Here is a 15,297-nt window from a genome sequence, read left to right on the forward strand (position 1 = left end):
GCAATTTTAAGCTGAACCAGCTAAAGTAAATGACTTACATCCAGCATACATCACTAAAGAGAAATTTTGTCAAAAAACAACAACAACAAAAAAAAACTTAAACATGCATGAATAAATCAATCACAATATTTCTGTTTAATGCTGACTTTAAAGAGAATACTAGTACTGGAGCTTATACCATACTTGGTAATGTCTCGCCACCGTTCCTATGTTAGATTTGCCTATTTTGAAGGCAGTTCTGCACAGTCGGTGAATGACATGCTGTTTCAGAAATGCAGAATGCTTTTTTCCCCACTCGTGGAGGAAAAATCAGATCAGTCTAATCAGAGGGTGATTGCGCACTTGGCCCTGATTCCTTTCACACTTAATACAGCCACCTTTACTCAGTCACCCCTTGAAAATGACTGCGCACATTACCTGATGAGTTATTTCACCCTCGTCCACCACTGGGCGGCTCTGCAGATTTGTAGCTCTTGGTTCAACTCCAAACAGACCGGGAGTGATAACGCTGCCGCAACAAGCCTCTGTTTATTTCCTGTGAAAACAGTGAAGTGGGGGTCAGTGGAATGCGGACCAGTGTCCGAGCTCGCACCAGTAAAGCAAACATGCTCCAGATTTTACCGCCAACATACTTGGAGGCTGGGGCTGGTGTTTTTCTTTGCCCCTTAACCAAGCAGCAAATCAGTCCAGAGCTACTGCTAGCAGCTGCAATCTGCGGTCGCTTATCAGCCAAAGTGATCAGGCTGTCTAGAGCTCCAAGGTTCCTCCACGCTCTTAAACGAGGTTTACGGCAGTCTTAATTCATGGTACAATGATTGTAACTCCTCCCAAGGCTGACCTCATGTGACCATGTGCTAATTGCATCTTGTTGATTGTTTCTTATCTCATGTCTAAACAGTGAATTAACAAGGTATAGTTTGATATATGGTGTGCATCTGCTGCATAGGTTGTCAATACATTTAACCAAGACTGTGCCACACTTTAACATCCACCCATTTAAAACATATAAGAGTGTTCAAAAAAAAAAAAAAAAAAGAAGGAAAAACTGAAGATGTGCAATGTTTTTAAATATCTACTCTTTTTACGTAAATGTATATAAATATGTTTTAATATTTATTTACTACTAAATATAATTTACAATCTAAAATTAAATTTAAACAAATTTTTGGTGAGTTTTACAACTTCAAAAAGTTCAAATGATCTAATATTTTAAAAGACTTACTGACTTCAACATAGTAGTGAGGGTCTGCAGGGGCCGTCTCTATGATATGACTTTGATTTTGATATACTATGACTGTTAAGTTAACTGATGAGTTAATATTAATAATCAAATATTAATAAGCAGTAAACCAATTTAGGTCAAATATTATATTAGCAAATAATAACAGAGATAATATTTCTTTCTTTTAATTATTAAAAGAAAGAAATTAAAGGATTAGTTCACTTCAAAATGAAAATTACCCCAATCTTTACTCACACTCAAGCCATCGTGTATATGAATTTCTTCTTTCAGATGAACACAATCGGAGTTATATCCTGACACATCTAAACTTTATAATGGCAGTGAGCGAGACCAATGTGTATAAAGCTCAAGAAAGTGCATTCATCCAAAGCAAAAGGTACTCCACACAGCTCCGGGGGGTTAATAAAGGCCTTTTGTGTAAGAAAAATATCCATATTCAACTTACGAAGAAAGTGTAACGCGCCTCACAATTCAAAACGCTTACGCTATGTCCTATGCCTTTCATATTCAACTTACGAAAAAGGCTTAACTGACGTGACGTCAGTTATGCTTTCTTCCTAAGTTGAATACGGAAGGCGGTCTGGCGGAAGCTATATATTTTACTTTATAACTTGTTAAATATGGATATTTTTCTTACACAAATGCATCGCTTTGCTTCAGAAGGCCTTTATTAACCCCCCTCCGGAGTCGTGTGGAGTATGTTTTGCTTTGGATGGATGCACTTTCTTCAACTTCATACTCATTGGCCCCGTTCACTACCATTATAAAGCTTAGATGTGTCAGGATATTTATTAATATAACTCTGTTCATCAGAAAGAAGAAAGTCATATACACCCAGGATGACTTGAGGGTGAGTAAAGCTTGGGGTAATTTTCATATTAAAGTGAACTAATCCTTTAAGTAGTTTGATATTATCTCTGCTATTAAGACTTTTGATAATTATGATATCAGGACAGTTGTATCACCCACAATTTGTTTTACTTTTCACCCCTGCTTTATCCTCCGCCCCCACACACACCAAACATCAAAATTAATTTAAAATCAGAAATTAATTTATCTTTATAGAAGAGGTTTTCTAGTCACTATTTATGTTAATTTAAGTTTTAATTTATTCTTGTATAGGAAAACAAACAAGCGTCATGTCATTGACCATGACACATGTTCCACGTAGAGACAAAGCCTTGGTTAAAATGCTAACTGTCACATTGCCAGAAATGGGCCTAACTTCTGATTTCACTCTTGAAAAATCTCTAATAATAATAAAAACGTTAACTATGTTCCTTCATGGTGCCAAACAAATCATTAAAAGCTGTAAGTTTGAGATGGAGTCTCATGTAGCGGCTGCAGGACTTTTGGGACTTCATATCCTGTACTGAAATACAGTAACATTAACATACATGTTAACACAGTTTACAAGGCAATAACCTCCCTCAGGGGAACCAGTGACCCTGCCTACAGACTAAATCTATTAAAGCTCAGGAACAAACTACTTTTGAACACAGCACACACCCGTAAAACAGACCACAGTCCTTAGGTTCTGACTAGAGGTTATGACTTTGCCATTTTAGCATGCGGATTTGCTATAACTATGCATGACCTTTCCTCCCTCTGCATACTTACTGCTAATGTGAGAGCCTTCACAATACCTTCTGCTCTGTTTAGTTTCAAAATTAATACAAACTTGGAACTTCTCCTGATGTAACCCAAAAAATATTTGTGAGAGGATCACATATCATGGGTCTATCTCAAATATGACTCGATTTCCTTTGGCTTCAGACCTGCGTCGAGGGTTTATTTGGGTGAAGGTGCAGAGAACGAGCGAACAGAGAGTCAAAACCGTGTTCACACATGGACAATGAACTAGAGGTGGAAGTCATGGGAAATTCAAAGATGAAGAGAGTCGTTACATTTTGTGTGAGACTGCAAAAATAGCCGCAAACAAACCCAAAGAAGTGGCAGAATGCAGCTGATTCAGACATTGGATAATTCAGGCCTTATGGTGGATGTGGAGACGATTAGACACAGCGGAAATTACGAGTGTAGGAAGATTCAGCCCTTCTCATCGTTCCCTGTGTGGCTGGGACAACACAGCTAGGTAACCAAATAAAACAACAGCATGTTCAAGATCTGCATTATGTCAGACGGAAAGTGAGTGACCCTCCTATAGCCCTTAACTGAAATTAAATCTTTCATTAGCGGAGCCTAGGTGCCAGAACCTGCCTCATTCTCACACAGGAGGGCAAGTCTTTGTGGTCACACAGGGAAATGCCTTTCCAATGTCTCAAATCCCCCACATGCCATGAGCCAAACCTAAACCACAGCAGTGAGAAGGGAGCAGCGCTGTCTGGCGAAATCAGGCAGCTTCAAGTGCCAAGAGCTGCCATTACGCTCAGCTACTGTCGGCAAAGGCGAGACCTCGTCAAGACCGTGTGGGTGGAAGGCGAAGTACACCAAAAATCACATGAGGTTTAGTACATCGCCTACACATACAGTACACACCACTGCCTGTGTAATGTCGGGCCAGATTTAGGTCTCGCTGTTTTAATGTTCCTGGACATAAAGGGCCAGTGCAAGTACAGTTTTGTGAAGGCACTTAACATCTGCATTGCCTCTAATTCCAAAAAGCCAAAGGGAGGGGTGAAGCAATTCTGTTCCTCGTGTCAAGCCAAAACCATCATCATTGGGCAGATCTTAGTGGAGTCAGAGCCACAGAAACAGGGCAGTTCTTATCCTAAAGGTCAAAGGTGACATGCTTAAGTCAATTCTAATTTGCAGTGCATTTGTAGTGTTTTCAAATTGGTTGCTATAGCGTCACCTACTCTAACCTCAAGTCAAACCTCTGAAAATCAGGCGATGCGAGTGCTGTAGGCAACTTTCATCGGCAATATTCTGTGGTGGTGTTGAGCTGCTCTACTTATATGCTGCGAATTACACTGCAGATCCAAATATGGAGATTTAGTACATCTGTTTGGCATGTTTGTTCGTACTCCCAAGAAAGAAAGTAACATTTACTGCCCTGACTGGGTCAATAACAATGGGATTTATTAATCCGGTCTAGGAACTGGACTTCACACAGCCAAGGTGTCTGTATCACACTCAACAGTTGTCTCAGCAAGACCTGGGCAAGAGCTTTCCCTTCAGGTTCTGGTTTTAGACCAGACACCTGACAGTAAAAACCATTTGGGAAGCATCAATACTGATTTCTCAAAGCCAAAAGCCATTACCTGTTCCAGCAACACCTGTTCTGCAGTCCTCCTCTCATCTTTTTCATCCCTCTGTTTTTCCCTCCACCCCCTCCTGCAACAGGTTCTTGTAAACAAAGTGCTGAAATCTCTCAGGGGGTTGAGTATTTTTACAAGCCAGCACATTGTGATGAATATATCAAAGCTCTACTGGAGGCTGCGCAGGCTTTTATGAGCTAATAAATTAGTTCGGGCCCTGCTGGGGAACACACTGCTGCCCAGGGCCTAACCACAGAGGAGACCTGGCACAATATGATAAGCTAAGGGGAAACAGAATAGCGGATAACCGTGAGGAGCATTGTTGGCCAGGTAGGAGAAGCTTTTTCTTGTACAGGTGGGCTTTGTGCTGCTAAGGGCTGTTTGGACTGGCAATCCGCAGAACATTTTTACTGGCATTTAAACATTGCATGGTTTTAACTATAGTGGCCAAACATTGTGCAATAAATAAATAAATAATTAAAAAGTAAGTAAATATATAAATATCATTTGTTTTGTTTAAGGATTTTAAAATATCTTGAATGGAACACTGTGAAGAGTATCAGTGAGTCCTCTACCACACAGATTTTTAAAAAATTACTTCTTGTAGTTTAACTGTTCCAACAGCATATGGGCAGTAAATCTCATTCACACTGATAATAAGCACTGTTTTAGAAAATTGTACATGTGTGCCCAAGCAGTGGTTGTGTAGCATCTCATTTAAAGTGTGCTCAGAACAGAGCATACTCGACTGATGAAACACCAGCTCATTTGGCCGACAGATGTTTGTAGGTTTCTCCCTCACATAAACTAACGCAAACAAAGCCGAACAATTAAACACGATGTACTTTCTGTTGGTCTGAAAATGGGTCAGCACTTCTCTAAACAAAAAAATCTTCCCCTTTTAAAACGTGGTATGTGTGTTCTGCATCACACAGAAAATAACACAGCTATGCCCTAATTAATGTCTTCTGACATCAACCAACTGTCTTAGACCATTTCTTGTTAGTATTTCCCAGCTGTTGTTTTTTATGGATATACATAGTCACTTATAAACTTTGCATAAGAATAGACATCATACAGAGCTGAACAGAAACAGCAGAACGCAGAATCTTTTTGGCTACAGGTGTTTATCTCACAGTGAATTCAACAGGATTGTTTCCTTGATACTTAGCATAAACAAACAAACAGAGCCATATTAGAAAATGACTCACTGCAAATCCCCACTAACAGAAGTTAGAAAAAAAAAAAAAAATCATAGTAGGGAAAAGAAATTCTATTTTAGGGCCAGTTCACACAAAAACCATTTTTGCCTTCCACATTTTAAATTTTTTTTTATGTAAATGTAACGCCTATCAGCTAGTACTGTAAGAGCTGTGCAGGTAAACCCCACAAGAGGTCTAGTGATTGAAATCATATAAAATCATATTTAAATGCTTTTGCATTCATTTCCCTCACGAAAGATCACAATGCTGCTTTTTTGTCTCAACACAAAAGCATTGAAATATAAGGGTGCCTCTCAATCAGCTCCGTAGTTTGTGAATCAGTATATCGTGTGCACAAAGTTGGGCACCCTGGCTCACTACACATTGGCACACTGATGGTGACTTGACAACATCCTTATTGTACAATGTCACTACTGGTATTTATGAACAACAGCAGAACTGATATTTTTCTGACATTTTTTAAATGTTATTTAAAGTACATTATTATTGATCGTTACATTGTAACATTTTAGTTTTTTTTTTTTTTGTTCGCATTTCAGAGCTTCTGTTAAAGGGATAGTTCACCCAAAAATGAAAATTCTGTCATCATTTACTCCCCCTCAAGTAGTTCCAAACCTGTATAAATTTCATTGTTCTGCTGAACACAAAGGAAGATATTTGGAAGAATGTTTGTAACAACTTGAGGGGGAGTAAATGATGACAGAGTTTTCATTTTTGGGTGAACTATCCCTTTAAGGAAACATTGGCGCTTTTCCACTGCGTGGTATGACTCGGCGCGCTGTACTTTCGTTTTGCTTTTTCACTGCAGTTTAGTACCGCTTCAAAGTGGGTGGGATTATAGACTAATCGTTATAGTTGCGCCGCCTCTACTGCCGTGGATGCGCTCCTCGTCTACCAACAAGTCTGCACCTCATCTACTGACCACGATACAGCCATTTCTTTTTTTTAAGTTGCGTGCGACGGTTGTTTAAAGCAAGTCGTTTAAAAAAAGTAAACAAATGATAATGCCAGGTTTTCACAACAAAACCCGCCCAATTGCTACACAAAACTAGCCCAAAACCAGCCCAATCACGTTTCAGGGGGGGGTCCCCCGGTAAAAATCGCATTCCGGGGTTTAAAATTTGCGTATTTGGCAGGGTTACCCTGATAAAATTCGCATTCTAAGGGCTAAATATCATGTTATTTGGGGTCGGTTCAACCCGCGGACATGAAAAACAACCTGCAGCAACAGTGTTAAAGTAGCCCATTTCTGCGGAAAACCGCGGTCTTGGCAACACTGACTATTTAAATCTTGCGGATTTGGTGTCTCGTATTTCAAATCCAATGATGCTGGTAGTGACGATTCTCTCTGACCATTCAGTGATCTGCAGTGTTTACACGTCACATAGTATCGGTGCGGCACGCTTGGAACCTCAACCGAGGTGGTACTATTTAAGCGAGCCGTACCGATCCATACCGAGCCGTCCCATGCAGTGGAAAAGTGCCAAAAAGTGAGCCATACCGAACCATACCATGCAGTGGAAAAGCGCCAATGGTGAGCATTGATGCTTCCTGGATTTCACAGTGCATTATGGGGCTTTTTAGGGAGCGAACGTTTCAGTGCACTGGAAGGATTTTGCAATTGAGACAGCCCTTAAAATGGCTCCCTGATCAGTGCCCTGACTACTGAACTAGGGAGCTGATTGAGACGCACCCATAAATTTTCCTCCCATCTTCATCTCCTCCCTGTTTTTTTCCCCACCATCACCATGTCCCTGTACCATACTATGACTGTGTTTTAGTGCTATGTTATAAAAAAAAAAAAATAATTGTGAGAATGATATTGTAGCAATTAGAGATTATAGCTGTAATATTTTGAGAATATAGTAAAAATGACAAGAATAAAGTCATAGTATTATAACGACTTAGTTCTTAATAAAGTCATAGTATTATTAAGCACTAAGTCATTATTCAAGTCGTATCCAAATGCGGTGTCAAGTTTAAAAAAAAAAAAACGTAAAAAAAGTGTGATGCTAAATAAGCAAGATGTGACACAACGATCAAAGACGTTTGTCAAGTGCATGTTTACATAGAAGAATAGTAGCACGGTGGAAAACACAAAATGTGTTCTTAGTGAAGCAGTGTTAACTTTTAAAAACTCATTTGAAGACCCTGCGTTCTTTTCCTTTCCTCTGTGTTTTTGAACATGAGAGCTTGTTCTGTGTGAACTTCCCCTAGGTTGTCATGTAGGACGGCTATAAAGCTTTTTTTTTTAATTGATTGATGATGTTAATGGAAATGTAAGAATCAACCAACTTCAAACAGTTAATTCATACCATAGCTTAAGGCTGTTTGGATTGCAGTGGTCCTTTTAAATAAGCGGTGAATCACATCATTTGCTTATAGCCCGATGTCCTGTGTAGACAGGCTAAGGGGAGGGCAGTGATTGAGACTCTTAAATAAAAAATACACAATGGAAAATGCAATGTTTACCTTTCAGCCAGCAGGTGCAGGGGTACAAAATACCTCCTGTTAAACAACAGCAGTGAGAATAAAGTTTCCATTGTAACTGACTATTATTAGCCACAAATCTCTCCTTATCGCGCACACACACACACACACACCTATGAATTCAACACACACCTCTTTCTAATGGAATCCACCTTTAATCAACTGCAGATGCACATCATATTAAACTCCACCATGTTCTGACTCATAGGCTGTTTAGTGCTGTTAACACCAATCTCACGTATATCTTTCACCTCGGGGCCGTGCCGGAGTGCTGCTCAGCTCCCTAAATCACCCGCCCAGTACCACCCCTTCAGCCCTGGTGCCAGCTCTCCTCCTGCTAAGAGAACAGATCAACACAGACGCACCTGGTTCTCCTGAAGAGCCACAGAAGGTGTTAAAGCTGCAGGAGTCTTTGTCTGCAAGAGAAAAAAGAGTGGGATATAGAAGAATCATTTAAAAGAGAGAGAAAGACAGCCACATTAATGAACAGGTGCAAACTGAAAATTAAAGCGAGGTGTGCTGTTCCCCTTGTAAAGAGTTTTTATAGTCGGGTATCTGCTGCATATGTCCTTCAGATATGAGAGTAGTGTAGCATATTTTCCAATGTCTGTAACTCAGTGGTTTAATGTTCTATGTCTCTCAAACTCTCATATTTATCTGCTACATTTCACCCAAAAATGAAAATTCTGTCATTAATTACTTACCCTCATGTCATTCCAAACCCATAAGAGTTTTATTCGTAAGGCCCAGAAAGGTAGTAAAGACACCGGTAAAATAGTTCATGTGACTACAGTGGCTCAACCTTAATTTTATGAAGCGACAAGAATACTTTTGTGCGCAAAAACAAACAAAAATAACAACTTTATTCAACAATTTCTTCTCTTCCATGTCAGTCTCCTACGCGGTTGATGTAGTAAACACAGTGCAGCACTTCCGGGTTCTACGTCAGAACGCCGGCTCATTATTGGCCAGCTCCTGCATCAGCATTATTGGCGCCGGCCAATAATGAGCCAGTGCTCTGACGTAGAATCAAATCAAATTATGCTTCAGCCTTACCTCAAAGTTCACTTAGAAGACTAGGGTCATGCTTGTGATTTCACACCTGTAGCTCATTTCTAATGGGTTTAAATAATGGTGTTACAATTCGCTATGTGTTACAACACTCTTCACTTTCCTCTACCAGTGCTGAGTGCAGTAGAGAAAGAATAAGCCACAGAGCTGAAGATAATCTCTCTTAGGCCTCATCTGCAACTGTTCTGTTCCGCAGTCTAATCAAGAATTTGAGAAAAATGCTGCGAGGATGTTAATTAGATAAACATCCTTGAGAAGAAATGGAAAGGTCCAGCTGGAGTCCTGACACACTGGATTTGCTTTCTATACCACTGTAGAAAAGATGGAGGTGTTTCCACAGGGTCATACACTCAAATCAAAACATATGTTTTCAACAAATAAGACATATTCAGCCTGCAACACTATACCCAGTCAATCAACAACATACTATTTCCTGTCCGTTAAGAATTCAATCTCCGTTCACAATTGATTTTTTTTGTAAAAAAAAAACAAAAACAAAACAAACATTAGGCACTAATGTGAAACTCAAATAAGTGCTGCAGACAGTTCTGCAGAAATGATGGGAAATGCATTTGCTAGAAATAAAATAATAAATGAGGTTTACTGTGAAAAGATGATTAGGGGTTTACCTGTGTCACCACCCGCTGAGAGCCCATGCAGAGAAGGAGCAAAGACCCTGGTCCAAATCTACTCTTTCTCTCTCTCTTTCCAGCTCTGCTTGTGGAAAATGGACAATTCGTCACGCTCATTGCTGCATTTGGAAATAACAGGGTATTTTCCCTCTCGTTGCTACTGTTGGATGAAATCTTTTGGGCATGTTGAACATTGGCTGCACCCCATGGGTGTTTAGATTTTTTATGCCTCCTTAAATTCTGAAGACTGACTGACTTTTCTTATATATATATATATATATATATATATATATATACACACACACACACACACACTTGCTTAATTTGATTATCTGCTTTGTACATTAATTATTAACGTATTTAAGATAAAAGGATGATACAAAAATCATTTACGGAGCAGTCCAAATCATAGCAGCAGAAAAAATTACCACCCATATCAAATAACTATCCCATCAAACGACTGACACACATGCAAAGCTCTGGCAGGGTTACAAATCAGCTGTCATTCAATCCAAGCTATTTGGAATTCCGATCGAATCCGCTAAGTATGTTTTGGAAAAGATGACAAACTGTCACATGACATTAGATGAATTAAAACCTGACTGAAGCGTTCGACTAACTCCGAACAGATACCAACTGACCAACTGGCATAAGAGATTTATCACAGTTTCTCAGTCTGATTTGGACATGTGTATCAAATCAAGACATTTAATACCTCAAACTGCTATTGATCATTGGGCAACTTGAGTAGAATAACTTGGCCTGCTTGTTTCTTCTGATTTAATAATGTATAAAGCTATAGGCTGTAATTAATGCCAGGCTGGGATGAGATGGCACTGCAGGACAGAAGAAGATGAAGAGAAGACTCATCCGAACTGTATCTCACACTCACATCACATCTAAAGATCAAAACCTGATCTAATCCTCCTGGATTAAAGATTTGATTTTATCCACTAGGGGGCGCTAGGATATTGCTCAGGCCTCAGAAGAACATCCATATGCCCATCACTACACATGACACATTCATTTCCACTAAAACCTCTGAGAGGCAGACAGAGGGAGTGAGGGAGATGTCTTAGAGAGCCATAAATGCAACACTGCGCGTAAAAATGCGAAACACCTGCGAGCAACATGCTTAGCGCTGCGACCTGCCAGGATGTGATCAAACATGGCAGACCATGAGCTAACTGTAAGATGTAAGAGGCGAGTGAAAGCGCCCTCGCCCCTCCTCATTCTCTTTTTTTACGAAGGCAGAAATGAGGGGTGTCCAAAGACATTAAACCAGCAGAAATACTTTCACAGCAAGCAGGTTATTTATATGTCTGATGTGATGTCATGAATGAACATCACTTTCTTTCTCTCAGTTTATACTGTAATCTGTTTCCCAGAGGATTCAAGCTACATGCCAGAGATGTTTAAAAGTAGCACTCAAAACTTCTTCAGATGAAGGATAATAATAATAATCACATGCTATTTTGGAAGTAACCAGCATAAATAAATTTGATTCCATCCAAAAGTCTCTGAAGGATGTTGAATTCATATTTCTTCTGTCTCACCTCAAGAAACGCTCCCATTTTTGTGACTTCAATGCAAGAAAGAGAGAACGAACGAAAGAAAGAGAGCTCGTAATTCACAGAGAGAGACGAAGAGATTACTCTAACATGTGTCTTCCCTTCATCTCTCCATTCCTCAGAATACTGCTGTTTCCCATCCAAGCACAGCTGCACACATTTACAGTTATAGAGAGAGAGAGATGGGGAAGTACCACACTCGTTTAGTGATCCACTCTTTCCTCTCTCTTGTGCCGTCTTTGCTGAGGGACTTCCCAAAAGAATTTTTAAGGAGAAGTGGACACATGACGGTCAACAGAGTAGAGGAAAACGTCTAACTCGCTTATGATTTACTTGTTCTGTTCGTGTTTAAAATGATCATTCACATACAAACTAAACGCATATGATGGCATCTGATCTTTATATAGTTTGTGTGTGTTACTAAACCATTCTGTCTCCAAGCAGCTGTAGCCAATAGACACTTTTCAAAGAGACTTTTGTTTATATATCTGCTTTTTTTTAACTATAGCATTTTAAAGGAACAGTTCAACCAAATAAAATCTTTCCAAACCTGAATGGCTTTCTTTTTTTTTTTCCATGCAACTACAATGAATCGGGACTTCCAAGCTTGAAAAAGGACACAAAACCCCATAAAAGTATCATAACTTGTGCTCTACATTTCAAGTATTTTGAAGTCACATGATTGTTTTGTGTATAGAACAAATTGAAAATCTTCACTGAAAGTCTTCACATCCATCTTTACAGGTTCATTAGAGTTCATGAAATGTCAGATTTGTTAAAAGAATCCTTCTTTTCAATCAGATTTTAAAGGGATAGTTCACCCAAAAATGAAACTTCTGCCATCATTTACTCACCCTCATTTCATTCCAAACCTTTATTTTCATCTTTTTTCATCTTCTGTGGAACATATATTTGTCCAAATAATGAAAGTCAATGGTCACCAAAATGGTTTGGTTACTACCATTCTTTAAACTATCTCCTTTTGTGTTACACAGAAGAAAGAAAGTCAAACAAAACAAAATCAGGGTGAGTAAATGAGGACAGAATTTTTATTTTTCGGTAAATAATGAATGTTTTGTTCATTCATCAGACTGTCAAGTTTAACTCATTGATTCAATTATGGTCACTGTGTTTCTTACTGGAGATTTTCAGTGAATAAGTTATATTCTGGTCTGTTTCTTATATAAACCTATTGTATGACTTCAAAATACTTGTATTATAGTGCACAAGCTGTATGCCTTACTTTCATGTTACTACTTTTATGGTGCTTTTGCATCCGTGGCTTCAGTCAAAATTTGTAACTGCATGAAATGGAATTTTCTTCAGAATTTCTCCTATAGTGCTCCACAGAAGAAAGAGTTATATTAGTTTGGAACGACAGCACACCATAGTTATCTTTGTTTATCGTTTTCTCACCATAACAACCCAAATAACAAGAGCATCAGCGCCTCTCATATCGGTCTTGAAACTAAAGGTGACATCATGGCAGAGTCTGTTGTGTGTTGATTACAGTGACTCATGGATGTCCTCTGAACCCCCTGCAGTGATTCCTGTCTGTGTGACAGCCCTGTATTGGTCTTCTCTGAAGAAAAGAGCATGAGATCATGCTTGTTTTTAAAGGAACATGCCAGTATGATGAAAGAGATTATTAAGAAACCCATTTTAATGGTTTCTGGTTGGTGTGACACCTGTCTTTATGTGTGTAACTATTGCTTTTCCCAAGACTACCACTGAGACTGCTACATGTGTCTTATGGAGACTCTTGGTAGAGTTTTAAAAAGTCTTGAATGTCTAATGCACAACACATTCTCCAGCTATAATCATTCTCAATGATTAGGCTTATGAATTTTTACCACACAATTACATGCTTACTGCACATTTGAATCAGCGATTGTCCATCAAAACATAAAGTAGCTCTGTAAGCCCAGTGCTTAAAGAGATAGTTGGCCTATAAATGAAAATTCATTTACTCACTCACATGTTGTTCCAAACCTGATTTTCGTTCTTCTGTGGAAAACAAAACGAGAAATTTAGAATGTGGCCAAAAATGTCACAACAGTTCTAAAAGCAGAATGGTATTGTTATTAACTAAAACTATTAAAAATCAGTTTCATTAATTGAAATAAAGCTGAAATAAAATAAAATATAAACATTAGATGAAAACCTTAAACTTAAGAAAAAATAATAAAAAACAAGAAATGTTGCCTTGGCCTCTCAAACAGCTCATGAGTACCAAATTTTGTTCTTTTCCTCTGGCTTATTGCACTTAAATGCTCAAATACACACAACATTATATCAAAATACCCGTCTTGGCGAGCATTCAGGTTAAAAGTCAGTTTTGGAACATACATTTGTGAGAATGAAAACGCATGTTGTGTAACAGTATATTGGATCTATGCATAAGCTCTTAAAGTGACAGCAGCCTAATATACCTGCTGCTGTCTGTCATGTTAATAAAAGAACAAAAGAAAAACAGAGAAAATCGCTTGCTGCTCTTGACTGTATTTAATTTTTACAATGATAAATGAAAATCAACGGAAATGACTTAATCATTTGTTTAGGTAAAGAGTCTTCATTGTTGAAACCTTTGTTAAAATCCAGAGCCGTAGCTAAGCGGTGTCTGCCATGCTGCTCATATATGAATCTGACTCAACATTTCCTGATCTTGTTTCCCTCTCTTCTCCATATCTTGCCCTTAAATGTCCAGTAATAAAATAAGAAATGTTCAAAAAAGACCTTCAACCTCAGGTGCAGTTTTAGAGAAGAAAAGCTCACATGTGTTGAGTAACTTAGAGTCAAGCTTTTGTCAGACAGACCCGGAGTCTTTGCACTTTTACTGTAAGATAGCGCATGTAGCATTAGCGCCAGCCAGCTTCAATAGCGATAAAGCACCTCTGTTCAGACAGCTGCACTTAAAGGATCAACTCTAATCTCTACATAAACTCTTTTCTCTCCTATACGCATCCAGGGTCGATTTGACACAACACAAACGTCGCTTCTCATTAGCATTGAGGTGCCAAACCTGGTTTTACAAGGTGAGCAAAGAGATTATGTGAATTTTCCAACAGCTTAAAACAACTCTATTGAGGCATTTCACAACCTCTTCACCCACATTTTCTGGTTTGGGATCTGGGTATCCATGGATTCGGTCACTCCCCAGAGATCTGTGGGCGATTCTAAACTGTTATTTCATTCACTCCACCACCAGAAGGGAACGCAGAGCTGCCGTAACCGCTTGGGCTTTGGTCGGAGGCCTGGGTGGGATAGAGATGTCAGGACAAGAGATGCAGAGCAGTCCAGGGACCTGCTTGTTCCTGTGGTTTTGGGAAGTGTAGTTAGAACTGCCTGGCTCTACAGCTTGTGGATTTGGCGAATTGATTGTTGAAATATTTCGAACAGCAAAGCATCACAGATGCTGTTATCGTTTTACATGAGAAGTTTAGCAGAAGGTCAGAACCTCGTATGACCTTGATTGTTGTTTTTATATGCCAACATGTTGGATGAATGAACTCTTTTGGAGTTTACATACTCATTTCTATTAAAAAAATAGAATATGTGACATAAATCGGATTAGGCTTTTTTCAACTTGGCAAAAATCAGACCGATTTCAGTCGGACTAAACATTCACATTTTAAAAAAGGCTATTAATTGCTTTAATCTGACTGAAATCAAACTTTATTAATCAAAATCAAAATGAAAAGTTTGTTTGAAAACTCACACAAACTCATGACAAACTCATTTTCTATCATTTCTATTGAAAAATAACATGTGGCATTAATCGGACAATGTATCTCAGGTTTTTCGACAAAAACCAGACCAATTTCAGTAGGACTAAAGTGTTTACAT

At 38.9% G+C, this 15,297-nt stretch overlaps 1 long non-coding RNA gene across 4 annotated transcripts in view; it reads right to left on the reverse strand.

Moving 5' to 3' along the window:
• LOC127524886 (uncharacterized) overlaps positions 1 to 15,297 on the reverse strand; it is a 45,039-nt gene that overhangs the window by 14,568 nt on the left and 15,174 nt on the right. For all 4 annotated transcript variants that reach the window (XR_007933194.1, XR_007933191.1, XR_007933192.1 and 1 more), the window contains 2 exons: positions 8,543 to 8,593; positions 418 to 535 (listed from right to left, as the gene is read on the reverse strand). This is a non-coding gene — a long non-coding RNA (uncharacterized LOC127524886). The remainder of the gene's footprint in view (positions 1 to 417; positions 536 to 8,542; positions 8,594 to 15,297) is intronic.

This window comes from Ctenopharyngodon idella, chromosome 13, assembly GCF_019924925.1.
Source record: "Ctenopharyngodon idella isolate HZGC_01 chromosome 13, HZGC01, whole genome shotgun sequence".
NCBI classification, from domain to species: domain Eukaryota; kingdom Metazoa; phylum Chordata; class Actinopteri; order Cypriniformes; family Xenocyprididae; genus Ctenopharyngodon; species Ctenopharyngodon idella.